General features: G+C 47.5%; 1 long non-coding RNA gene across 7 annotated transcripts in view; it reads right to left on the bottom strand.

Annotated features, from left to right (window-relative positions):
* LOC146056830 (uncharacterized) overlaps nucleotides 1-27,328 on the bottom strand; it is an 89,881-nt gene that overhangs the window by 21,603 nt on the left and 40,950 nt on the right. For all 7 annotated transcript variants that reach the window (XR_014469433.1, XR_014469437.1, XR_014469434.1 and 4 more), the window contains one exon: nucleotides 12,355-12,488. This is a non-coding gene — a long non-coding RNA (uncharacterized LOC146056830). The remainder of the gene's footprint in view (nucleotides 1-12,354; nucleotides 12,489-27,328) is intronic.

The following is a 27,328-nucleotide window of genomic DNA, read 5'->3' as shown; positions in this document are numbered from 1 at the left end:
TCGGAAGCCTATGCTGTACCTAGCACCACCTGTTGGAAGCTTATTCTTTACACAACAAGTGCCTGTTCAATAAAACCAATTTGGATTACAAATACTGTGCACAGGTTTGCTTCATTTCACGCTTTCATCTGGAAGACATTCCCCAGCACATGATTGGTGCAGTGCCATCCCGTAGACAGTTTATATATTATGACAGTTCATGACATATTATTTATCTGTGACCATTATAATTGAAGGTGCCATTACCTGTAATATATGTGAATAACTAAGGATATTTTCTATGTCCCTTTCAATGTGTCATTTGCGGTTGTGATTGAGCCCAACATCTTACCAGTGTATTATGCAAATTATTGTTACATGCATTTTGACATTAACCAAGTTTGATTCTGCAGTGGTGACCAATATATTCCTGCATAATAAACTATTGTCACTGTTATTTTGTGTAGCATTCTATTTGTGGAGTTCTCCTTGGGGTTTCAATCCTTCTGCCACAGACTCCTGCATGAAGAAATTGGAAGAGGTCCTAATTCAGCCATTTCCTCAGGGATTACAGGTATGATATCACACCATCACAGGGGTGCTATCACAACTATGCATAGGATTACAGATACCTGTAGAATGATAGATAGATGTGAATGGCAAGATGTACGCAGACTCAACAACAAGCCTAAGATGTTTGCCTAAAGCACCCACAGTGATACCACCTGCACTCATGCCCTACTATGTGGAGCCCCATGGCTACTGACCTATGCAGAAGATTCTTGCACGCAAAGAGCAAGCTCCTTCAAAGAGTTTAAGGAGCCCCAGAAAACTCAAGGAACCACCATTCAACAAGCTCAAGCCAGTCAGGCCCCCTTCGTGGCCATAGCCTGATCGGTTTTGGAAGCGATTGAAATAATTTGTGAAATACGTCCGTTACAGATGGAAAATGAACATGGAAGATGGCACCTCAAATCCAGTAGAAGAATCTGACAACAGTGGGATGCTCTACAGGGGTCAAGACGACTCCCCGCCAATCAAATCAATACTCAAAGAAGGCCTTATGCCAACAGACCTCAAGAAGTCCCATACGAGGAGGTACACCTGAAGTGATTCAGAGCACAATGCTCTGGTGTATGAAATGCCGTTTATAACAAATCAATGGCAGGTCATGTCCTGTGGTTCAGTGTACCACAGGGGTATAGATTCATCAAATGTGCGGATACCAGTCAAAGTGTATATGAATGCCAATCCTGAAAACAGTTTCAGGAGTCTCAGAAGAGGTGAAGTTGTGGAGTTTGAGCTGACAAATGGAAAGAAATGCATAAAGGCTGTGAAAGTGACCAGTACAAGGTAACAGACCTGCCACAGAGCAAAGCCAACATTGGCGCTGTCTGCATTATAAAGAGCCTCCACCCTACTACCAGCAAGATTACCGGCAAAGTGCAAGCAGAGAGGAACCCAAAGATTTTAACAGTGAGATTGATAGGCCTAAAATCGATCCTCCTTGAACTGACCAAATGCCCTGACCACCAGAACCTGACGTCCAAAAGCAATGTAAACTGCTGGAAGAAAGGAAGAAACCAGTTGTGCAGAGTGAGGCAGTACAGCAAAGCCTGGAAGAGATAGCTAGGCCTCAGATTTCCCCTGAACCAAATCGGGAGTACATCCCAAGAACAGAAAACAATTACTAGGCTTCAAAACTTCAGGCAGACTGATGCCAGTGCGACCGACCAGAAAAGGAGCAGTGGCCATGACAGAAAAAGTGGAGCCATTGGAACCCAGAAGCCCAGAGCTTCAGGATTATACAACGCTTACTGGAGAAGAGTTTGAATTTCATATACAGCAGACTATAAAGAGGTCCATCAGACATAATAAAGGCACACCACAGGCTCAGTGATATAGCAGATTGCACACCGTGATATAGGGTACCATCCATGTGCATCATGGAAGAACCTGTACCACAGAGGGATGGGAGTCCTGTGGTGGAGGGATAGGGGCCACTTGGGACATACCCTTGCTTGACCCTTAGCCATTTATGTGATGGAGTAAAAAGTAGAAATGTATACCTGTTTATGTTTAACTTGATTGCATTTAAATGTTTAAGTTTGTTGTGATATTCCGAAGACTTTTGCTCAAGACTGGGAATAATTTTAGTATGCCTGAGGACACGCATAATTCCAGCAGGGAAATTTGTGGTAGCCCACTCTTGTGGTACCCCTTTTTGTGTGCTTAAACTTTGACTGCGGCCAATTGCTGTTTATAGAGCCTTTATGGACTGGGGCTGCATGGAGTTAATTGCCCTTCCTGGTTGACTGGTAACAGCAGCATAGCACTAGGACCCAAGGGAGTTGTCAGAATCCCTGGGAGGGAAACAGCTGTGCTGCAATTGGGCAGTGAGGACTTGCGAATTTGCAACGGTGAGCGATATTTGATGACTGCGCATGCACATAATCGTTTATGCGCATGTGCAGCCGCTTAGTGGCTAAATGGTGAATTGATTCAATGGTGAATTGATTATTCAACGTCTGCTCACACACAGCACTGCGGGTGGGGGGTGGGGGGCGGCAGGCCGTTGTCGCGCCCATGGGAATGTCCATCGTTTCAATGGGTGTTCCCATTGTAATTCGCTGGTGACGTGGGTGCGGGGGGGTGGGCAGCTGATGTTAGCGTAAGTCAGCTGCCCGCCCTCTTCCCATACAGCGGCCATCAAATGATTTTTTACCCGCACGCAACCTGCGAATGGATGTTTATGCAAAACATCAATTTACATGTGTGCGGGGTGGCATTATAGAACATGCAAAGCTGCAAATTTTGCAGGTTTGTGTATCAACCCGAATGAGGGCACAAGTGTATTATTAACCTTAATTACATTGATTTACAGTCAATTTTGCCCACCAGTTGTCTCAGCCAATCAGCGGCCCCCAGTTGATTTCAATGGCAATTTTTGAAAGTGCCAAACAAGGTAAAACTTTGAGATATGACAGCGGGATTGCTTCAGATGCCATAATGGTGGGCAGGTTCAGATTTTTAAAAACGCTCAGTTCTAGTAGTCTTGCTTAAATATACAGTATTTGCAAAGATATCATTAAGTCGCCACCACTTCAGTGTCTTTGATACGTTGATCCTAACACTACATGATAATACTATCCACTTTGGGTCATACCTTTGTGTATTGCTACTGTATATAATAATGTCACATACATTACTACATTTCTAAATTGAAAGCTACCTCACCTGGAGGCGGAATGCCTCCCAACTACTGATCCCATACATCTCTCTTAGAACAATGATACAACATTGCATACCTCCAACAACTAGGTCGACAAGCATTGGGTCGACACCACTAGGTCAACATGCAGCAAGGTCAACGTGGGTTAAGGTCGACATGGGTCAAGGTCGACGTGGATCTAGGTCAACAGTCAAAAGGTCAATATGGGGTTTTTCTCAGTTTTTTTACCCGAATCACAGTCGACATGGACACAGTTTCAAGTGCACCGCATACCCCTGCATCTCTCAATTCGCTTACAATACTTCAGGCTCGTTGCCTCACTACGCTTGGCACACTATTTTATTCTCCCACCGCGCCCTAGTGGATGGTAGGGCATGAAATACCGCCTGACGGCACATGTCGGCTCAAAAATCTGTGAAAAACCCCATGTCGACCTTTTGACTGTCGACCTTGCCCATGTCGACCTAGACCCATGTCGACCTAAATCCATGTTGACCTTGACCCATGTCAACCTAATGGCATCGACCCAATGCTTGTCGACCTAGTTGTTGTAGACCTAATGAGCGTTTCCCGGCCTGAAGCATGGAGCCAGAGCCTGCTCTGTGTGTGTGGTGGTTGGGGCCAGCTTGAGTGAAACAGAGCCCCGGCTGCCTGCTCTAGTCTCCAGCTCCTCCTGATGCAGAGACTTCCTGTAAGTGCACACACACAGCTGTGCCCTCCCGTGGGCACACCCGACACTTGCCATTTCCGGATGTGCGCACACACGCAGTCTGGATTTCAAAGGAGGGGTCACAAAAACTGGGAGGTATGAGGGGGATGGCGGGGCAGCGGGAGGCTCATGTAAAAGTCGGGAGCATCCCGGTGAATGTGGGAGGGTAGGCAAGTCTGCATACCTCTGCTCTGCAAAGCAGCTGGTGATCACCGAATAGATGCACTCATGGTATCTAACAGTGCAAGGAGGGGAGACCGGCTGCTCAGGGAGCGCTGAGCACTCCCCCAAAATGACAACAACAGGGGTCACGGCACTATGCCACACCCGCCATTCCAGATTCCCTGATGGCCAAAGTTGTAAGGTATGAATTGTATTTAAAAATGATATTTTATTTAAAATGTTCTAATGTGACAAAATAAAACCTAACAAGTCTATGGGCCAGATGTATCAAGCTCTAAAGTGGTCCTTATTCAAACTCAGCCTGTGACATGACAGAGATAATTGGCCGGTTGTTTATTACTCTCCATTTTATCACTTTGTGAAGCTTGATACATTTGGCCCATTGTCTCGTATATTGGAGCATGTGTTTACAATACCGCAGATGGGCCAGAAGGTGGCAGGATCACCATAGAGTACAAATTCCATTTTTCTCTTAAGGCGCCTAGAGAATTATGCTGTTTTATCTTCTATCTATTACTTAACACTTAAGCCTAGAAATAACTCACACTGACACCTTAACTAATAAATAAGACACGGACACCAACTGCGTAAGTTTAAAGGTCATCTAGGATATTTATTTAAAGATGGTATGACCCTAATTGTTTAGGGATGGCAAGAAGAAGCACTTGAGACCAGCACCCTCAAAACGCGGATGCCCCTCATGGCGGCGACCAGGTCGCCCCACTCGCAGGCATCACTCAAATAACTTGTGCGTACAGCCCGCTCCGCAGCGGCATGCCACGCCCCTCCTAGGGCCAGACGCGGGCACTTCCAGGAAGTGTCCAGCGCCCCACCGCGTTGAGTCGGGACTCGCCTACCTTCTTGGCAGAGGGGCGGGCCATACCCTACGGAGACCACCTGACACCACACTTGAGTGCTGGTCGAGAGCGCTCAACCGCCGATTGTAAATCAAACTAAATTCAAATTTGGTGGAGGCTCAAAAAGCCCATGTAGCACTTTAAAAGGGGAGGGAGGGTGGGAATCCAGACTCAAAGAGGAAGTCCTTCCTGCCTGCTTGCCTATAAATACCCCTCTCTAAGCTGACGCCCCCCAGCTACCCCATAGGGCAGATCTACCTGCCACTCATTATTTGCCTCAGGCCTTATCTTGACATTCACAACTTTATTTAACTACTGCAAATTCACAGGCTCTTAATTACACTCGAGCCTATGCAGCCCTCGTTACATCTAAGGCGCCTAGAGAATTATGCTGTTTTATCTTCTATCTATTACTTAACACTTAAGCCTAGAAATAACTCACACTGACACCTTAACTAATAAATAAGACACGGACACCAACTGCGTAAGTTTAAAGGTCATCTAGGATATTTATTTAAAGATGGTATGACCCTAATTGTTTAGGGATGGCAAGAAGAAGCACTTGAGACCAGCACCCTCAAAACGCGGATGCCCCTCATGGCGGCGACCAGGTCGCCCCACTCGCAGGCATCACTCAAATAACTTGTGCGTACAGCCCGCTCCGCAGCGGCATGCCACGCCCCTCCTAGGGCCAGACGCGGGCACTTCCAGGAAGTGTCCAGCGCCCCACCGCGTTGAGTCGGGACTCGCCTACCTTCTTGGCAGAGGGGCGGGCCATACCCTACGGAGACCACCTGACACCACACTTGAGTGCTGGTCGAGAGCGCTCAACCGCCACTGCCTTGGCACTCCTACCCCGCCGGGTTAAACTGTGCCACAAGGCCCGCCACCCTAAAACAACAAACTACGCCCTAACTACACTAAACTAGTGAGAATGTCCTGCAGAAAAATTGCCATACCGGGGTCCGATAGGTGAACCCCGTCTGGCCTATACAACTTGGGGTTGGTTTTCACAATGGTGGGATGCCTGACTGCTTTACCACCCTTCGCCACTATGTATCTGGACACTGCGTGGTTCACTTTCTTTCTGGCCTTCTCAACAGCCTCTATGCTCCGACACCCCCGCCATGTGAAACGGGGCACTATGTCTGACCATACCAGCAATACACCTGGCCAACGCTCCTGTATCCTCGCCATGTCTTTCTCAATCTGTATGGTTAATGCAATGCCTGTCCGCTTGACCAGGTCATTGCCTCCCAGGTGTATTACTAAAACATCAGGTACGCCTAATCTCCTAGCTTTGGAGACTAGCAGATCCCACAGGCCATCCCACTGAAAACCCCTAATGCCCAGCCAGTGCACCTCCCGTGCCCGAGACAGCACCGGGGCCGCGGCTGCCAATGGGTGCCTAGCAGCCCAATATATGTAAGAGTGCCCCACTAACCAAACCCTGCCCAGAGTCCGTGAGGAAGGGGGAGGGGCTGAAAAAGAGAAAGCCTAAGGTTAGCATATAACATTATACTGTAAGACACAACTGGAATGCATTGACTATAGACCCGAGTGAAGGGGAAAAATCTTAAAAAACCTCTGGTGGACTGTTGGGGGAAGCCAATTGTAATTAAGTCCCCTGCAGAGGAAAAAGTAAAAAAATTCCCTTCACACCGTCAATTCCGGGACGCTAAAGTCCCAAAACCGATTGTAAACAATATGTTTTCGAGTCAGCGCAACAGGCGCTATCTACAACTTATCTAACCTTATATATTTCTTATACGCGGCTGACTTCCACCTCCCCACCGCTTGAACTGAGGATGGTGGAAGCCCCGCTGCGGCTGCGCAAGTTGCCGCCCCGATTCTGAACGAATGCGTTCCATACTCTTTCTCGGGGAGACCCAATGCCGCGACACACCTCCGAAACACAGCCGCAAACTGGAATCGGGTAAGTGGCCCCACCTCTTTGTGTGCCAGGAACTGTGCCGCGGTGCCTGGTCCGCCCGAGACATACTCCTCAGCCAGGGATACAGGACATATCGCCTTATTGCAGTGCGCTCTCAATGTAATCCAGGCGCCCTTACCTGCCTGGTCTGTCTTAGACCTCCCTATCTTGCAGAGTATCTTCCCCTCACGGAAAACTACATTTTCTTTGAGGAGCCCAGAAAGCGCGCGCTTGTTAGCTGCCACTAACTCGCTTACTCGAAAGGCCCCAAAAAATGCAAAGGAAAAGGCCACCTTGAAGAGCGCCGCCTCATAACTACTCTCTGCCACTCCATTCAGACACTGCATAAGGTCCCCCAGCATGCCCTCATCTACCGGGCGACGTGAGTCTGGAACCCCTGGTTGTGCCCTAGCCCACCCCTTTAGAGCCTTGGATAGTACAAAAGACCTGGTAGGGTCTGGCTCGCCTAGTAACTTGGAATGGAACGCTATCCCAGCCAAAGCCGCCGCCATAGCCGACTTTGACCTGCCGTTTTTATAATGTTCCCAGACGAAGGCTAGTAACCGGTCCTCGACCGACTTACCCTCTGCCTCCGGTGAAACCCGAAAGGCTGACCAATCCCTCCAAGCCGCCCCATAAGCTCTACGTGTGGACGGGGCCAAAGATAGCAGGGCCAGTGACTTCATGCCGACTCTATGACCTGCCATACAAGAGGGGGACATCTGAGCCCTGTGACAGCAGCCTCTGGTGCCAGCTCGCGAAATCTCTCGAACTGGAACCTCGAGAGTGCGTCTGCTATACTGTTGTCGACCCCCGGGACGTGTCGGGCCCTAAAGTGTATATTGTGCTGCAGACAATGCAAAACTAGGTGTCTTAGCAGGCGCAATGCTTCTGGCGATGTGGCCCTCTGGTTGTTAATCGCATGGACAACTCCCATGTTGTCGCACCAGAACACTATGTTCCTGTCCGCCAACTGGCTGGCCCACAGCTCGACCGCCACGATTATGGGAAAGAGCTCCAGCAGTAACAGATTGACCGTGAAACCGCGGTCTATCCAAGATTGCGGCCATGGCGCGCAGCACCATTCTCCCTGCAAGTAGGCCCCAAATCCCGTAGAGCCCGCAGCGTCTGTGTATAGCTGTAGCTCCACACTGGATGCTGGGTCCGCTGGCCACAGCAGCTCCCTGTTAAACTGCTCCAGGAAACTGGACCAGACTGCTAGGTCGCCCTTTATCTCCTGCCCTAGCCTGACTGTATGGTGTGGGTCTCTTACCCCCGCTGTGGCCCTCTCCAGCTTCCTGCAGAACACCCTCCCCATAGGAATGATGCGGCAAGCGAAGTTGAAAGATCCCAGCAGCGACTGAATCAGCCGCAGCTGGACCCTCCCCTTCCGCCGGCACTCCTCGATAAGCGCCTGCAGCTTTGCCACTTTATCCTCTGGAAGCCTGCAACATCCACTCTCAGAGTCTATTTCGATACCTAAATATGATATCACCCTGGTGGGACCCTCTGTCTTGTCAGCTGCTATGGGAACCCCCATGGCTGTCAATATGTCTTTGGCCCTTTCCAGAATGCGCTCACATGTGTCGTCATCTCCTGGTCCCACAAAAAGGAAATCATCCAAGTAATGAGCCACCCCTTTGCAGCTCGCACTTTCCTGTACGCACCAATGCAGGAAAGTGCTGAATCTCTCAAAGTAGGAACAGGAGACCGAACAACCCATGGGCAGGCATTTGTCAATATATATGCCCCCTTCTAACCTGAAACCCATAAAGCGGAATGAAGTGGGGTGTAAGGGGAGCAGCCGGAAAGCGGACTCAATGTCCAGTTTCGCCATTAGTGCCCCTTGACCAAAACCCTTCACTATCTCCAGAACTTCATCGAAGAGCTGGTAATGCACACTACACTGTGATTCAGGTATGGCGTCATTGATCGACCTGCCGGGGGGGTAAGACAAGTGTTGTATCAACCTGTACTTCCCCGGCGTCTTCTTAGGGACTACGCCTAGAGGGGAGAAGCACATGTTGGGTAAGGGTTCGGCCGCAAAGGGGCCCGCCATCCTTCCCAGTTCTATCTCTGCATACACTTTTTGCCTCACAACCCCTGGGAAATCCCTGGCCGATTTTAGGTTTTTATGGGATCTCACTAAAACTGACTCGGGTATGGATAACTTAAAACCAAACTTAAAACCTTGAAATAAGAACTGTGCCGCCTCCCTGTCGGGGTAAAAGGCTAGGCGGCGAGCCAACTCGTCCAGGACTATGGGGGAGTGTGCCTTACTTGTTGCTAGGCCCTGCCTCACCCTGTTCCTGGGCCCTTCCGGACTTGCAGGCTTTTCCTGAGTGTCCTGCCCCACACCAACGGCATTCGTGCCTGTAGCGGCATTTTGCCCCTCTCTCACATTTGCCGTCGTTAAAGGCAAAGCACCTGCCTTTGCCCGGGGTCTTCGCCCCGGGTTTCCCCCCGAGAAAGGGCTTCCTGCCTGTCTGCTCAGTGGATGGCTGACCTTTCCCAATGACCTCCAGCCATATCTCTACATGCTTGCACCCCATGTTTGTGGACCCCTCGTGGGCCCGACGAAACTTCTCGTCATAGTCTCGCCATGCCCCATTCCTGTAGCTGATGAATGTCTCGTTTACCAAAAATAGGTAACGGAGAACATTCAAGTGCTCATCTGGCCTGGTGCTCAGGTAGCACGAGGAAAAGATGAGGAAACCCCTAAGCCAATTGTGAAAGCTCTTAAATGCGAGCTCCCCATTGGCTGAGGATTTCTTGGCCTTGTCAAATTCCTTTTTCATATCAGCCGTTAAAGTGAAGAAATCCACAAATTTCCCCCTCTTAATCCTCTCTCTAACTCCCCTACGGAGCCCCCTGGCTATGGCCGTGTTAGAGCAGTGGACCTTATCCCCAGCCGTGTCTGTAACGGGGGGGGGGTGGCGCGTCCCTTTGTTTGCGCTTTGTGCCCTTGACCCTCTTGGCCACGGCTCGCGCAACCAACTTTGCAAGCTTGCGCGGGCGCCCAGACTGACCCTCATCCCCGCTACTAGCTGTGGAATGGTAAGATGAGGATTCACACAACGAATTGTCAGTGTTCTCACCATCCGTGGATTCGGCCCCGTCCTCAGGTGCAGGCCCTGCCTCTTGCGCCTGCTTTTCTGAAGGCCTGGGCCTTACCGGTCCGCCAGACTGCCCTTCATCCCCGGAGGCACCCCCGGTGTCCCCGTCGCTCGCGACCGGCATGGCGGCCGGGGTAGATGACCTTTGACCCGACCCGGACACTTGCAGGATTCCTTGCGTGGCACCCTGTGCCGAGCTCGAGGCCCTCCCGGCCCGGTCCGAACCTGTAGACATGTCGGGAGACAAATGCAAGGTATTACCCCCAGAGCCTGACGTCGCAGAAAAAACAGCCTCTCCCCCGGGTGCCCTTCCCCTTTCTGCATTCCCCGCGGGCGTATAGTGAGGGCGCGTAGGGGTGAAGTTTTGCTGCTGCCCATATGGGTGGGGCTGGACCCCACTCTGATAGGGATGCTGCGACCCTGACGCCCAGCTAGGAGTGGGCTGCTGCTGGAATAATGGCCAAGCCGACCCGTAGGGCCCCTGCACCGCCCCACCGTGTTGGTGGAAATATGGGAAAGCTGGCTGCTGTCCCCAGGTAGGCTGGTGTGACATTGGTTGCTGCACTGGTGTGTACCCTGTGTGGCCGGTGGATACCGCCGTCGGGAAAGGCCAGACCCCCTGCTGGTGTGTGGTGCCCGTGGGCTGCTGAAACTGCTGGAAACCCGGGTAGAATGCTGGTTGACCTAAACCCTGGTGCCCCTGCTGTAAGGGAGCTGAGTGAGGGAACATCCCCTGTGGCGCCTGGTTCTGCCCAGGGCCCTGGTGCCACGCTGCCTGCTGTCCCGGGTAAAACTGAGCTGTGGTAGGCCCCGTGGCATCCCCGCTGCCGCGGGTTAAGGCCGGTGGCCCCCCAGAAAAAACCCCCGTTTGCGGGGCAAAGCTGCCAGGCAGTATAGGCTCCCCAGTGTGTGCCAGGGAGGCCTGCAGCGTGACCAGTGGCGGCCCCCCTAGTAACGCAGGGAGCCTTGCTGGGCCCCCCGTAATCACCTGCATGGGGCTGGAGCTAGTTGTATGCGGGGTAGATGGCCCCCCTCTGTCCCCATAAGGTAGCGCGTACACGGGGGCCCCAGGAGCTGGAGGAGGTGTACTCATCCCCCCTTGCTCCTCTTCGCGGTGGACCTGCACTCTGTGTACCCCTGCCCTAGTGCCTGGTGACGTAGCGTGGGCAGCCAGCGCCTCGGCCGAGGTGCCTGGCATGCCCCTGCGTGTTGGTGTGCTACCCACCTCGCTAGACGCGGTCTGGCGCTGTGGTCTGGCAGCCGCCGGGGACCGCGTGATCCCCGCGACGTGAGCTCCGCTGCTGCTGGGACTGACTGCTGACAGGGGAACAATTCCGCGCTGCAGCGCCGGGGAGAGAGGGCGCACAGCCTCGCGCTGGCGCTCTGTGGCCTCTGTGTACTGGGCCATGGCTGGCGTTTTACCACCCCCACGCCCTGCTACAGTGATCAGGGGGCGGGCGGCGTCTGCCAGCCAACGGGGGGGGGGAGCGCTGCGCTTGGGACGCCCTGACATCTTTAAGTAAAGCAACTAGCTACAGAACAGAGAAAGTAGAAATACTTAGCTTCGTTTGTCCTTGCGCTCGGTCACACAGGATAGTCTCAGCAGAAATCCAGACTCAAAGAGGAAGTCCTTCCTGCCTGCTTGCCTATAAATACCCCTCTCTAAGCTGACGCCCCCCAGCTACCCCATAGGGCAGATCTACCTGCCACTCATTATTTGCCTCAGGCCTTATCTTGACATTCACAACTTTATTTAACTACTGCAAATTCACAGGCTCTTAATTACACTCGAGCCTATGCAGCCCTCGTTACATCATAGTGTACAATGTATGGATGATCTGTACAGTTGTGCTTAGGGGCAATTTATTAAATTGATCATCGAGCAGAAGAATGAGATACTGTAACAGTAAAAATACATTTACACAAAATAAATTCTCCAAAAACTTGGTGACAGCAAATTCTTCTACTGTACATGATATGGAAATGACCATATATGTCCTTGGAACAAAACAATACAGCCTAGAATTTGCTGAACAATGTAAAGAATAAAGCTATAATAGGGAAATAAGAAACAGGTTATTATTGTGATTTATCCCGATGGTCGTTGTCGGACTCAGTGGCGTAACTATAAATTTTGCTCCCCCCTGCCAAAAAACTTTCTGGCGCCCCCCCCCCCCCAAATAGTGCACCTACACTATATGCGACTTACCTTAGGACCCCCTTTCACAATATGACACAATATGTAAAGACACATCTCACGTATGTGTGTGTGTGTGTGTGTATATATATATATATCACACACACACACACACACACAACATGTGTGTTATGTAAATTGTGCTTACCTGCCATAATTCTTGTTTCTGTTGGTCACTTTGAATGGCAGCCACCAGCCATGGATGGAGGAGGCGCAGGCCCACATGAGGATGAGGAGATAGCAGATGTACAGATGAGGAAGGACGAGTGGGGAGAGGGGTGCCTAGAGGGACAAATGTAGATTGTGGCAGAGGTAAAGAAAGGAAAGAGGCATGGATATACAGATGGAGCCCCTGCCATCCTTGGCCGGGGCTCGCCAGACCCTCCCCGCTGGCGAGCACTGGCGGCAGGGGCTACACTGAACTGGGACACGCGAGCATTTCACACGCGCGCACGTCCCAGTCTCTCGGCGGGGACGCTGCATGTCCCTGCCCCTCTCCGCTTCAGGGAGATGGGCAGGGTTAGGGGGACGCTCAGGGTGGGGGGTTTGAGGGCGACGGGGGCGGGGACCGGAGGCAGGCTCCGTTGCCCATCTGTAGAAAGTACCAAAGACCTTACAAAATATATTGAAAGTCTTGCATGCTCATCAACTTCTCATCCATGCACACACCCTGCCTATTCAATTTTCCTTCACGGCCCACTACTACATTTTTCATTTAATTTCCCTATTCCCACATTTTTCTTCACATGTCTCCCCTGCCCATCACAATTATCCTCAATTGCCCCCACCATTCTAATTTTTCTTCACATGCCCCCTTCTCATGATATTTGTGTTACCTGTCCATATTTTTTATAACATGCCCCCACCTCCCACCATTCACATTTTTCATCATAATGTTAGCACATTTCCTCCTTGCCAATTATTTGTCATCAGAATTTTATGACATTCCATTTCCCACCCCTCTTAGCCATTATACCTACAATATCTTATTCACTCCTTACATGATGCACACCCTGCACACAAGTCCCCCCCCCTTTATTCCCACTACATACCTCAGTTTCTGCTGTGTCTACTCTTTACTAACTGTAGCTGCTGTGTAAATATATGTATGACTGCAGCTTCAGCTTCCATTACTGCTAGTAGTGCAAATGGTCTGAGGGGAGAGCAGGGGCATTCACACACATAGCACACATTCACACACACAGCACACATTCACACACACACATAGCACACATTCACACACACACACACACACACACACACACATAGCACACATTCACACACATAGCACACATTCACACACATAGCATACATTCACACACATAGCATACATTCACACACACACATACATAGCATACTCACACCATGTACAGACACCAACATAACATAGATACACACACACACATCAGATACACACACACACACACAAGCACAGCATAACTTCAAACACATAGCATACACACAAAAAAGATACACAGCATGTACAGAAGACACACATAGCAAACATACACACAGAATACATAAACACAGCATGTACACAGTCACACACACACATAGAATACATACACACATGCATACAAGCACACACACAGCATATACACACAAACATACCACCTCCGAGTCCTCCCCCACTCCCTCAAACTTCAGCAAAGGGCGGTATTCAATGAGCCTGATTCGCCAGGTTTTTATGGTGAATTTGTGCTGTTTGGCGAATTTCTGACTAAAACGGTAAATCACCCTATTCAATGACCAGTTGGCGAATACATTTGAAGGTTTTGGTCACCATGATTCACCGAGCAGCAATCGCTATCTTTTTAATGGTGAAGTGGAATGTAAACTTTTAAAATAAAGTGTTCTGTTTTTTACATTTGGTGTCAAAAAATCAGGAATTTTCTTCTGAGGAGGGGCATGCTATTTTTATTCATGTGCTGTAAGCACATGAATATATATTTAATTTTAAAAATAATATTTTTTTTTTTTTTTTTTTTTACACAGCAGCCAGCAGGTGGCGCCAGAGCGGAGCCGCTCATTACATATTCATATATTCACTGCACGATCATTACGATCCTGTGTAGTGAATATACGCTTGCCTGCTGGGACCCCCGGGGGGGCAGCCTGTGCTGCCTGGCACCCGGGGAGCACACCTAACCCCCCACAAAGGTCTGGGCTAGGCAGAGAGACTACCATCTCTCTGCCTGGCACCGTCCTCAGGCTCCCTGCGGCAATCGCCGCAGGAGCTCATATTCGCCTGTCAGGGGCAGCGAGCCCCTGACACGTTGAATACCGGAGCCCGCTGGCTCCGGAACGTGGCGAATGTGCAGCGAATCCTAAAAAGGATTCGCTGCACCTCGCAGGGTATTCACATTGAATACCGCCCAAAGTGTACCACTACCTAGTACCTACTCAGCTGCTGGCCACAAGATTCCAGGGCAGGCCTTCTCTCGTACAGGACAGGACACGCTGGAGGCTGGAGCTTAGAGGATCTGCACACTAGCTCCCTCTATCTGCAGCCAGCGGCAGCCTGTCTCTATGATACTTGGAGCTTAGCTGCCGTCAGAGGGGAGAGAGAGAGAGTTCCTGCTGCCGGCGCCGCTGACTCATACCTCCCAACTGTCACGATTCCGTCGGGACAGTCCCGATTTTCGGGTCCTGTCCCGACGTCCCACCCGCGGCAGGCATTGTCCCGCTGCGGGGGGTGGCAGTTGGGAGACCCCCCAATCTAGTAGAATAGACGCTGTGCGCATGCGCACAGCGTCTATTCTCGTATGAAAATGAGGTCGCGGCTAATTAGCATAAGCCGCGCCCTCATTTGCATACGCCCCGCCCCGCCGCCGCGCGAGTGTCCCGATTTGTTCAAGTAAAAAGTTGGGAGGTATGCTGACTGACAGCGCGTCCCGACCCAGTCCCTGCACTGCACCGTGGGGTATGAGGGTGCAGGCGCCCCCGCTGCCCCCGCTCCCCCAAGCGGCCGCGGGGGTTGCCTCACGCTAGCTACGCCCCTGGTCGGACTATACAGTTATATGGTCATCCTACCCTGCAATGGTTTATGGCAGGTTGCATATTGGCAATTTGAGGGACATTTGTAGGTGCAAAGCCACATTTGCCTTCCGGGGTAGCCATTAAATGCATTTGCAGAATTTTCCTACAATGGATCTTATTCGACAATTGACTCAGAAGTGCAAAAATTGTAATCAGGTGGTTTTTGCATTTCGATTGGATATCCCCCTTAATGTTGCTATGTAGCTGGTATTCACTTTCTAATAAGATGGACTAAAGTAAGGTCACTATTTATTTATCAAGTAATATTTCCAACATATCCCCTGGAAACGGATGATCACTTTTGTGATCATTTCACTTATTTATACTGTACTTAAAGAGGGACAGGCTCCTATTACATGCATGTGATTCTAAGGACATATGAATTAATCCTCATTTATTATTGGAGCACCATGGAAAGCCATCCACCCCATTGCACATCTGCTGGTAATACCAGCAGATGAGTGGCGATGATACGGGAGCGCGCATCACCGCTCATCACTGCCCCGTGCACACTGAGTGGCTTTTGAGCTGAAAGCAACTCAAACGAGTAAACTGAGTGGCTTTCAGCTCAAAATCATCCAGTGTGTATGGGCCTTTAGACAGACATATAGAGCATAGGCGAATCTAGGGGGTGATCCGGGGGTGCACTGGACCACCCATTAGCCCATTTTGTAGCTGAGGGATGGGGCTTTTCAACGAGCCCAGCCCCGTGTCTCTAGCCCCCTGGGAACCGGAGATACTGCCAGGCAAAGCTGGAACGTTTTCCCTATAGGATACAAATGGGACCCGCTAATTCCGACCCCCACCCAGTTCAACGGCTGCCAGTTCCCCCTTCGGCATCACTGAAGCTCGAGGTTGATCTCAGTCGCAGCAGCAGGGAGAGATGGAGTGACACTTTTGGGGGCATTGCTTAAGGGACGCTACAAGTGGCGGTATGTGGGGGCATTTACGCATAATGTGTGGCTTAATGTGTAAGGGGCATTACAGTGTGCAGCATCATGTGTAAGGGGCATTATGTGAGCAGCATCATGTGTAAGGGGCATTATGTGCGCAGCATCATGTGTAAGGGATACTATGGTGCGCGGCATCATGTGTAATGGGTACTATGGTGTACGGCATCATGTGTAATGGGTACTATGGTGTGCGGCATCATGTGTAATGGGTACTATGGTGCCATCAAGCAAGAACCCCCTAGCAATGAGCACGTAGGTAAGCAGCACTTATGTGGCAAATATGTAATGGCATTACGGTTTGTTATATAGTATGTAATGGGCATCATGATGTGTGGCACAATGTGTAATGGGCATTATGGTGTGTGGCCTTATGTGTAATTGGCATTACGGCGTGTGGCTTTATGTGTAATAGGTATTATGGAGTTTGCTAAAATGTGTAATGGGCATTACTGTGTATGGTCTAAAGCAGTGGTAGCCAACTCCAGTTTCGAGAGCTACCAACAGTTCACATTTTCCAGACAACCTAGCTGCTGCACGGGTGCACTCATTACTAGCTGAAACATTTTAAACGATCCACAGGTGGAGCTAGTTACTTCATTTGTGATTCTGTAAGGTGATCTGGAAAACATGTACTGTTGGTAGCTCTCGAGGACTGGAGTTGGCTACCCCAGGTCTAAAGTGTAATACCACACCCCTTTTTGTGATGCCATGCCTCCTTCCCATGAGGCCACGCCCCCTTTTTGACATGCGTCTATGCCGCGCAAAGGTCCCCTGCTATTATGTCTAGATCTGGGACCACCCATTACCATGATTCTAGATTCGCCTATGATATGGAGATATATATATACTGGCAGATTCTCAGTTAGTTTAGTAATACCACTCAGGTGCATGAAAGGGACGGGTGATACTGGATAAGAAAAAAATGGTTATATGCCAATCATTGTGCTGAAGGGAATCAATGTATTTTTTTCTTACCCAGAATCTTTTTTCCTTCCCTTTCATGCCCCTGAGTGGCTTTACTAAAGTAATTGATTATCTGCCAGTATATACAGTATATGTCTGTTGGTGAGAGGCAGAAAGGAACCTGCATTAGGAGGATGTGCAGGTCCTTAGGTGCCACATAGGGGGTTATTCTGATTCACTCAGAAAGGCACAATCACTCTCTAATGGACAGAACCATATGCACATGGGTAACATGTGCAGAGATAGTTAGATTTGGGGGGGGGGGGGGGGGGGGGGGTACTTCAAACTGATATCTATATTCCAGTGTAAAAATAAAGCAGCCAGTATTTACTCTGCACAGAAACAATAAAACACCCAAAAACACCCACTTTCTCTGCACATGTTACATCAGCCCCACCTGCAGTCCATATGGTTTTGTCCATTAGAGAGTGATTGTGCCTTTCCGAGTGAAGCAGAATATCCCCCTTATGTAGGGTACACACCAGGGACGACCCGCTCACGATGCACATCGTGAGCGGGTCGTGCCCCCCCGCGTCACCGTGAGCGGGTCGGACGAGACACTGACGACCCGCTCACGGGTCCGATCCGATGGCGACCCGCACCTGGCTGTATGGTCGTTATTGAGATCCTACCTGCAGCAGGTAGGATCTCAATAACGGCCGACCGACCCGCGGGACCGCGCATCGGATCGGTATCGGTCCACACCAGGTCAGAAAAGGGCCCAATCACCACACAGATCTACATCCAATTGGTCGGAATTGGATCTAGATTGAGGGATCGGGCCCTAGTCGTCCTGGTGTGTACCCAGCATTAGAGTATTATGGGGTTGCTGCAAGGTAGCACTGTAGCACTTTATTTTCTTCACTAACACTATTTATTTAAAATATTTAATATATTATTGACCTTTTAGTATTTTCATTTTCTGTATATAGCTTCTGCTTCCTAACACTAATATTTATTGCCTTTTTGGTTTCATGTGCCTTTTTGGTTTCTCCATTGAAAGATGTTCAATTTTATACATATATTTTTAATTTTCTGTCAGTTAGTGCAGAAGGGGTTGGAGAGATACTCTTGCATGGCTTAACCATAGGCCTCCCTAGTGGACTTTCTTCATCTCTTGGAGAAGGGTGACTTTAGGGCGGATGCCAGCATTTTAACATACTATTAAGTGGAGTTTGTCCTATGTTTTTGTTGATTACTTGTATGTTTATGTTACTTCCTTTGTAATTGTTGATAGAGTACTGTTGATAGAGTATTGTACATACAACTAAATTGCAGGCCTGGTTTAGACACCTGATTGCTAGGATGTGAATCTTTGGAGCTCAGGTAAACACTGCACCACCAGTTTCTATCACCGCGTCTCAATGCTTTCCGGCTGACAATCAACTTGCAAACAACAGCCATCGCTGACTTGTTCACAAGGGGACACCGTACATGCACACAGCGCACCGAACATGCCCAGTCAAGATAATCAGCATATATGGTCTGAATTGGGCCATGTGTAGCCAAGCACAATTCATGTGATTTGTATGTATTATCCACTTTTTGCTTGCCACATGTATACGTGATTATATGGTTTGTATTCACAGTTTTTTTTTTTTTTATTGCTTTGTTCAGTCATTTTACATAGTAATCATAGTAATCAAGGTTGAAAAAAGACATCAGTCAATCTATGTGACATGTAGCTACTGACTTGAGTAAGTCATATTTATGTGATTCCCTTAGTGCCCATAAATGTATCCAGTTTTGATTAAATTCATTAACAGTAGTTGCTGCAACCACCTCTTCCGGCAATCTGTTCCAGAATTTCACTACTTTAATGGTAAAGAATCCTCTTAATTCTTTCCTGGAGCCTCATGCCTGTGTGTACTGAGTATAGTCCTGACACTGAACATTCATTCCCAATCCTGTATTTGAACATACTAATTATATCTCCTCTGAACCTCCGTTTCTCCAGTGAAAACATATTCAGCTTGGTTAGCCTATCTTTGTATTCTAGTGATTCAAGACATTTCACTAGTTTAGTCACCCTTCTCTGTACCTGTTCCAATTCATTTATGTCATTTTGAATGTGCGGTGCCCAGAACTGGACATAGAATTCTAAGGGCCTTATTTTGGTTCATTCTTTCTGACAAAATCCTTCTTAGCTGGACAAAACCATGTGCACTGCTGGGGGGCAGATGTAACATGTGCAGAGAGAATTAGATTTGGGTGAGTAATTTTGTTTCTGTGCAGGGAAAATACTGACTGCTTTATTTTTACACTGCAATATAGATCTCACTTTGAAGTAAAACCCCACCCAAATCTAATTCTCTCTGCACATGTTACATCTGCCCCACCTGCAGTGCACATGGTTTTGCCCAAGGATTTTGTCAAGAAAGAATTAACCAAAATAAGGCCCTAAGTGTGGTCTCACCAATGCCTTGAAAAGGGGCACTATCATATTGGCACCCCTTGAATTCATTCCCATTTTAATGCATGCCAGTGTCTTCTTTGCTTTTGCTGCTGTACTTGAGTAGTGTGCACTATTACCCAATTTATCATCTACAATGACCCCTAAGTCCTTCTCTACTACACCTATATTAACTCCATTTAGCCTGTAAGTAGCTTGTTCATTTTTGTTCCCATAATGAATTACCTTAAATTTCTTAACGTTAAACTGCATTTTCCACCTTCCGCCCACTTTTCAAGTTTAATTAAGTCACAATGTAGAGTATCCACATCCTCTCCTGAGTTCATTTCCTTACACAATTTTGTATCGTCCGCAAAAGTGCAATCTTACTTGCAATGTCACTACCTATATAATTAATGAATATATTAAACAAGTTGGGTCCTAATATTGAACCTTGTATGACTCCACTTTGGACCTTATCCCATCTGGAATGCATGCCATTTACCACCAATATCTGTTCTGTTACCAGTTTTTAATCTAATTATAATTTTATCTCCTATCCCTAAATTACCTAGTGTTATTAATAACCTTTTATGAGGCAGCGTGTCAAAAGCTTTAGCGAAATCAAGAAGTACAGTATTACAGTAACAGATTTCCTCAAGTGCACCCCCTACTGACTTCCTCGTCTGGCATGATCTATTTTTGACGAACCCATGAAGAGCCTTATTTATCACCTTCTCCTGTTTTAAGAAATGTTGGATACTATCTCTTATTACTGCTTCCAATATTTTCCCCACAATGGATGTAAGGCTGACTGGTCTATTATTTTCAGGGTTAGTTTTGCTACCTTTCTTCCATATTGGCACTACGTTGGCTGTTTGCCAGTCCCTTGGTACTGTCCCTGATTTTAAGGATTCATTGAATATCAGATATAATGGTATTCCATCCGGGCCAGGAGATTTGTTACTAATATATTTTTGACTATTTCATCACTGAAACATACCGTTTGGGAACAATTAAGAGCTGATCATTGAATCTGTGGGAGAATCTCTGAAAATTCTTCCCTTGTAAATACCGAAGAAAAAATTAATTGAATATTTCCGCTTTCTCTACTTCTTCTATTACCCGGGTACCTTGCTTATTTTTTAGTGGTCCAATATTTTCCTTCCATCCTTACTTATCTTAAGCTAGCACTCCGCCGGGATTGGGATAATTTCTAGAAAGTTCAGTCTCACCAAAGAGCTCACCACAGTTGGAGTGGATCAATGGATGCCCAGATGAGATGATTACCAAGGGTAAAACAGCCAGACCAAATATGTTGGGTCTTTGCAACCTGTTGTTTCGTCAGAGGTACTAACCGGCAATGTGAGGGCGCTGTACAATATTAATTCCCACCGTAGGTAAGTTGTATCCCAAAATTAGAGGATTTGTTGGAGGTCCGAGGCGTCAGGGCTAGGAGGATGTGTGCAGGCGGCCACAGTCCAGGGAGCAAGCGGGCAGGATGGCACAGACACCCCCTGCGCGGACCGTGGCAGCGCGCCCTTAACGGGAACACTTCCCGCTCTCACCGCTCACTGTAACAGGGAGCAGCCAGCGCCCGTAACCAGCCCGCTGCAGCACCCAGAAATAACGTGGAGATTAAGCAGAGAGAAACACAGGACGCCAAATAGAAAATCCAAGATGGTGCCTAGCCTCGGCCGCAGCAGGGATAGCAGGCCAGGGGTCTCTGCTCGTCCAAGTTATGACGGTCAGGTGGGCATTCAGCGGTCCATCGGGATCGGGAGGTCTCCAGAGATCAAGGCAAGCAGGGCAGGGAAGCCAGAAACTCCGCAGGCAGGATAGAAGTACAGGATTTGTACGGAGCTCAGCTTCCCCGCGTGCACCCGCTAGCTCAGTTAGGCCATGCCCCTGCTGATGCCTGTGTTTAATGTCTCCTTGTATCCCTAACACAAATGCCTATTATATATATCCGTTTAGATTTAGGTAACTGGATATAATGTGTCTGACATATTTTATCGGGAGGCTGAATTTTTTTTATTTTTTGTTTGATCTGATGCCTTTGGAGTCTGGGGTTACGCTCCCAAGTTGCTACATTTACTATGATACAATATCCTGTATTAGCAAGGGGGGGGAGGTTGGTCAAGTTGGGAGGGGGAAGGGAATAGTTAGATAGATAGCCGGGGTGGGGGGGGGGGGGTACAGTTCAGGGATCCAAGTGCACCCTAGTTGGGGTTGGGTAGTACAGGGAGGGGGTTATATAGGTGGGTTGCTTTGGGTGTTTGGGGGGGGGGGGGTTGTTATTTTTTATGACATATACTAATAGGATTGGACCGAATCGTTTGGCTGGTATAGCTAGTACTGCTGAATCACTTTCTACTGACAACCAATGCAATGATTGGCAAATTAGCTCCTCCTAGATGAGCCAGTTCTGAGCGAACATGTTTATGTTTTAATTGTATGGGAAACTCAAACTATGCCCGAGTAGGCGCCCTCGGGTATATACATATACATCCTGAGATGTTCTGGAATATTGTGAATGTATAAATAATCCTGGCTCATCCATGTTCTCCTTTTGAACATTAACAATTTGTACAATGTATGTTTAGCTTAGTGATTCTGTCTGATATACATTTCAACTATACCATGTATGTGGGGGGGGGGGGGGGGGGGGGGTTCGTGTTGTTTGTTATGCAAAACCAAATAAAAAGTATCATGCAAATAAACATCGTCTAGGTTTATACACCAATGTATTTATTTTATCTTTTCTAAAAAGCACAAGTAGAGATACACAAAAATAATACTTCAGGTAAAAAAACAATAACAAAAGCATACATTTAAAGGTTTACAATATTATTTAGGAGGCACTGGTGTACAAAAAGCATATACTAACGATACAGTTCGTGCAAAACAAAATTAAACTTTGCATGTGTAGCACAGAGCTAATTTTAGGTTTGATGAGGACACTATAAAGTGAACAATAGAAAATGTGTATGCCAATACTGGGAAAAGGCTAAATATATAAATATTCATCTGCCAAGTGACCTGGAAAAAAACAATGCAATTGCAACATGGTTGTTTTCCAAAGGAATCAAAGAAAAAGGACACAAAAGAAAGTGTGTGTATGCTATAAAGCACAAATATTACTGAGGTTTGGGCACAGTGCAACTCATACAGAAGGCAGAGGAGCACAAAAAAGTGTCTAAAAGGCAGATAGTGTTCATTCTAGCACCCGCTATCTTTGAAAACCCGTGCAGTTCCTCTTCCCTGCCTGGGTGTCGCTGTCTGCTGTAGTGCTTCTAGCACAGTGTGGTCTGTGCACTGATATGCAAACCCGAACTGTGCTAGAAACACCACAGCAGACAGCGACACCCCAGGCAAGGAAGAGGAACTGCATGGGGTTTTCAAAGATAGCGGGTGCCTAGAATGAACACTAGGCAGAGGTGCAAAGGCAGAAGGACATAGGGGGTCATTTTGATTGACTCACATTTCTGCGATATTCTGCTCTGTCCCGATGTTTGTGGGACTGCGCATGATCGATTATGCACATGTACAGTTCCCCTTTGCGAATGGCTTCACCGGCTTGCATAGTTGCCGAGCTCTTTGCAAACATCAGGGGTGGGCCGGGGCGGACGGCAGCGGAGAGGGGGTTCGCCCAGCGATTTACGGACATCCCCATAAAATACTGGGTGTTCCCATGGCTATGCGGACGGGACGATGCCTGCCAGGAGTGAGCAGCTGACGTCACAGGACGTTAAAGAGGGGAATCCGTTGGTGGATGAGAATATGGAAATGTCAGTTAGAGGAGGAGGTAGACAAAGCGGAGGACCACGAGAAAACCAAAAATCTAAAGACCGGCAGGAAATTAAAATGCCATTGAAAAAAGGCCAACCTTATCTGGATGAATAGACAAGTTTACCAAACCACAGAAATCAAAAATAATCTTAAAGAGGACGGTGATGACAGAGGGATATCAGCCAATGCAATGTCTTTATATTACAGAGAGGAAGTGTGAAATATCAAAGAATGCAAATTATGCTTAAAAGGCTTCATACTGTGGAACCTAACCCTTGGTTTCTGCTGTTTGGGTGTTGTGACCGCTGATGGCAATGTTAACCACATCCTGCACCGAGTTGCATTGATCACTAAGAAGTATAAACGGGGCATGTGCATTTGAACACCGACAGATAAGTCATGGGTGGCCCAACCGGTCCTCAACATCTACGGTACCAACAGTTTATGTTTTCCAAGACACCTGTGGGTCCATAAAATGTGTCGGTTAGGAACTAATGCAGCATGTTTGAAAATGTGACAGTAATGACTAAACCTGTGCACCAGCTAGGTGACCCGGAAAATGGGGACTGTTAGTAGGTATTGCGGACTGGTTAGGCCAAGTAATCCATTGCTACCATGCCCATATACTGTACATAGGTTCTCGCTTATATTCGGTTGGTGTTTGCCCTGGTCTAACAGGAATAATGGGACCAATACACGCCATATGTAATAGCAAACAATTGGATAAATAGAAGAACCTAAAAGTGGGTTATGGTAAGAGAAAGCAACTCTAAGTTCTTATAATAATTAGCATACTACAGATGGGGCAGGTCCCATCCTGGCTGGCGGATCGCCAGAACGTCCGCCCTGGCGACCCGCCAGCAGCCGCGCCAGCGAATACACTGGGAAGCGCGTGCGTCTCACGCGCACGCGCGTCTCAGTCTCCCGTCGCCAGCGCGATGGAAACCCTGTTCGTCTCCGCCTCAGGGAGACGGACGGGGTTATGGGGGGTTAGGGGGGGATGCGGGCAGGCGGCGGGGACCCCGACTGCCAGAATGCGCACAATCCAACTGGAGACTTTAGGGTGTGGGTGTTGCCCACCACGATTTTCGTGCGTTGGACTGGCATGGTTCTTGTACCTTTGAAAAGAAAGAAAAGGGATGTCAAATATTGTATTAAAAAAGGCCTCAACGAGGCAATGGAATTAAACATAGTATTATAGAACAATTATTGCTTTCCTTGTCTGGTTCTGTATCATTTAATGGATTGTACCATGTGACTATGTGTAGGTGTCGAAGATAATAATATGTCCATGAAGGACAACAGCGGGCCTTCTTCAATATAAAGAATCCTTATATAATATCGATAAGACCCCCCCTCTTTTAGTATAAATTAGTTTAGACCCTACCCCCCCCCCCCCCCCCCCCCCCTTTTTTTAATACAATATTAGCCTGGATAAACCACCACAAAAGCTATATGGTGATAAACTATAAAAAGAGTCTCTCCATAATGTACTGCTATATATATATAAAAATTATACCGTATAAATTATGTCTTCATACATCCACCAATTAACGTTATTTTGTAAGTAATAAAATACCATTTAGGTTATATGTTGGATATATATGTGTATATATTTTTTTTTTATTTTTCTATTATTATTATTTGTATTTGTGCATCTCTTTCCATATATAATAAGATGATATGTGAAGTCCTATATATTTACCCTCTCAACCATATCAAATATTATTACCTTTTTTTATATATATTGTACTTATTTTCATCCCCATGACCTTGCTGTGTATATATGCAAAATTGCTTACTAATAATGCTCCCCAGAAAAATAATGACTTTTTTTCGCTATGGGCAGGGGTTAATAGTAGAAAACGATATCCGAGTGTAACATTCATGTGTTAAAATAAAGTTGCTTTTGTTCAAATAAAGGGGCAGTTCTAATACTGCACCCATCCATGATAAACAAATTCCATCTCTATGGCGACTGGCTCCGCTCCCCCGGAAGTGACGCATAACATACCACCTAAAGATGCGATGACGCGGGTATACAGCGTCACCGCATCTAGACAAATTAGGGCTTGTCAAGCCTGGACCACGTGTTAGTACACGTGTCATATGGCCGAATTCCGGCCAATACAACCACTGAGCTTCCGGCGGAAGCGGGAAGTCATTCTCGGCAGGTGGAACGCATATGCGTTCCACCCATATATCGCTATGAATCCAAGCTTACGAATATCGTTTTCTTAGAAAATAACACAGAGGCAGCTAACTGAGGACTCGTTTTCCAACCTAGACTGTTAGTACCAAATGTCCTCCCCTCTGTCCATAACTGTGTTACTTGCGGGGAACAAAGTGACCTTTTGACCCGGAAGTGATAATTATTAACACAATATATTTTCATGATTTAACAGATACCCACTGGGAATATTAAATGTTTTATGGTATTATACCTACTATATCAGTATGTTTGTCTCCTACTTTATGATTAAACATTGAAATTATGATTGTAATGTATTATTACTCTGATTGAATGTCAATTGGCTACTCATTAGTATGGGTATATATACCCCTAGCCACCACACTAGAAGCCACCTTTGAAAAAGCCACAAGCTAGTGGCGAAACGCGTCAGGTGCAGCCTCTCACTCCTACAGATTGGACCCATATTACCATCCAGTCCATCGTCTGCCTACTTTTGGGAATTTCAACTCTGATCCACCCTCCAAGACCTCTACAGGACACTGAACTCCAGGTGAGCCCCGCCATCCATAGCCACCTGTATGAGACAGTGGTCCCTCATCAAATACCTCAAGTGGGACTGATAACTCTCCACCACAATAGTGACCAGGGGCAACCAGCAGCTTTTTCCTCCAGGTGAGCCAACACCATCATAGCCACCTGTTAGAGGTTCTGCCATCCCCCCTTTATCAAACCTAGTCCAGGTTGGAGAATTCCTGCCCACCCTCCTTCAGTGCTTACAACATTCACTGCAATTTCATATATGGGAGGTACCCAAATGGGGTATTGAATACCAATTTCTCTGAAAGCCAATAGAGGTCCTTTAAGGGATAAAATACGGACATTTCTCCATTGATTCCTCCAGCGGCTACTACCATCTATCCGTGAACATAGAGAGGACCGGTGAATTGTCCCCCAAAATCTTTTCCCCATTCATCTTCCCAATCAGCAGATATACCATTGGTTAAGTGCACTTTCCAATCTGGACTGATACTCAATAGGGCATTGGCCCTTACGGATCCATATCCAATCAAAGAGTGAGACCTTCTTTTTAACATTTTTATTGTGCGATATTGTCATGTGCAAATGTATGTAATGTTTTTATTTATCTTTGTGATATAAATTGTTTTTTCACCATAAAGTTGTTCAATCTATTCATTGTGACATCAGCGCTGCTTCTCTGAAACTTAATTTCTACCAATGTAGTTGAAAATGATAATTTTCACTTACTTTTATAGAAAATAAGTACCTCACAGTGGCTGGAACATCTCATACTGTTTTTGGCTTTCATCCCCCAACCATTCCGCCGTGGCCAGAACATTTTCTGCGTCGGTTCCGGCTTTCACTCCCAGAAGCATCCCGTCGCGTCCAGAACATCTCATGCGTCGGTTCCAGCTTTCAATTCCAAAAACACCTCGCCGCGGCCAGAACATCTCATCCGTCGGTTCCGGCTTTACCCCCAAGCACCTTGCCAAGGCGCTGACATTTCATTCACAGGTTCCAGCTTTCACCCTCCAGGCACATAGCTGCATACTGTATGGACAAGTTATTCGCCGGATCCAGTTTTCACATCCCAATCAAGTGTGATAGTATACAATGGTGTGAAAGTGATATATGGGGCCTATATATTATCACTTCATTTCTGCCAATGTAGGTGAAAATGATAATTTTCATTTCTGCCAATGTAGGTGAAAATGATAATTTTCACTTACTTTTGTAGAAAATAAGTACGTCCCAGCGGCCGGAACATCTC

Source organism: Crinia signifera, unplaced genomic scaffold, assembly GCF_055691185.1.
Source record: "Crinia signifera unplaced genomic scaffold, ASM5569118v1 HAP2_SCAFFOLD_94, whole genome shotgun sequence".
Lineage (NCBI taxonomy): Eukaryota > Metazoa > Chordata > Amphibia > Anura > Myobatrachidae > Crinia > Crinia signifera.
Note: the sequence above shows the minus strand (reverse complement) of the source record. Positions and strands in the feature narration are given on the sequence as shown.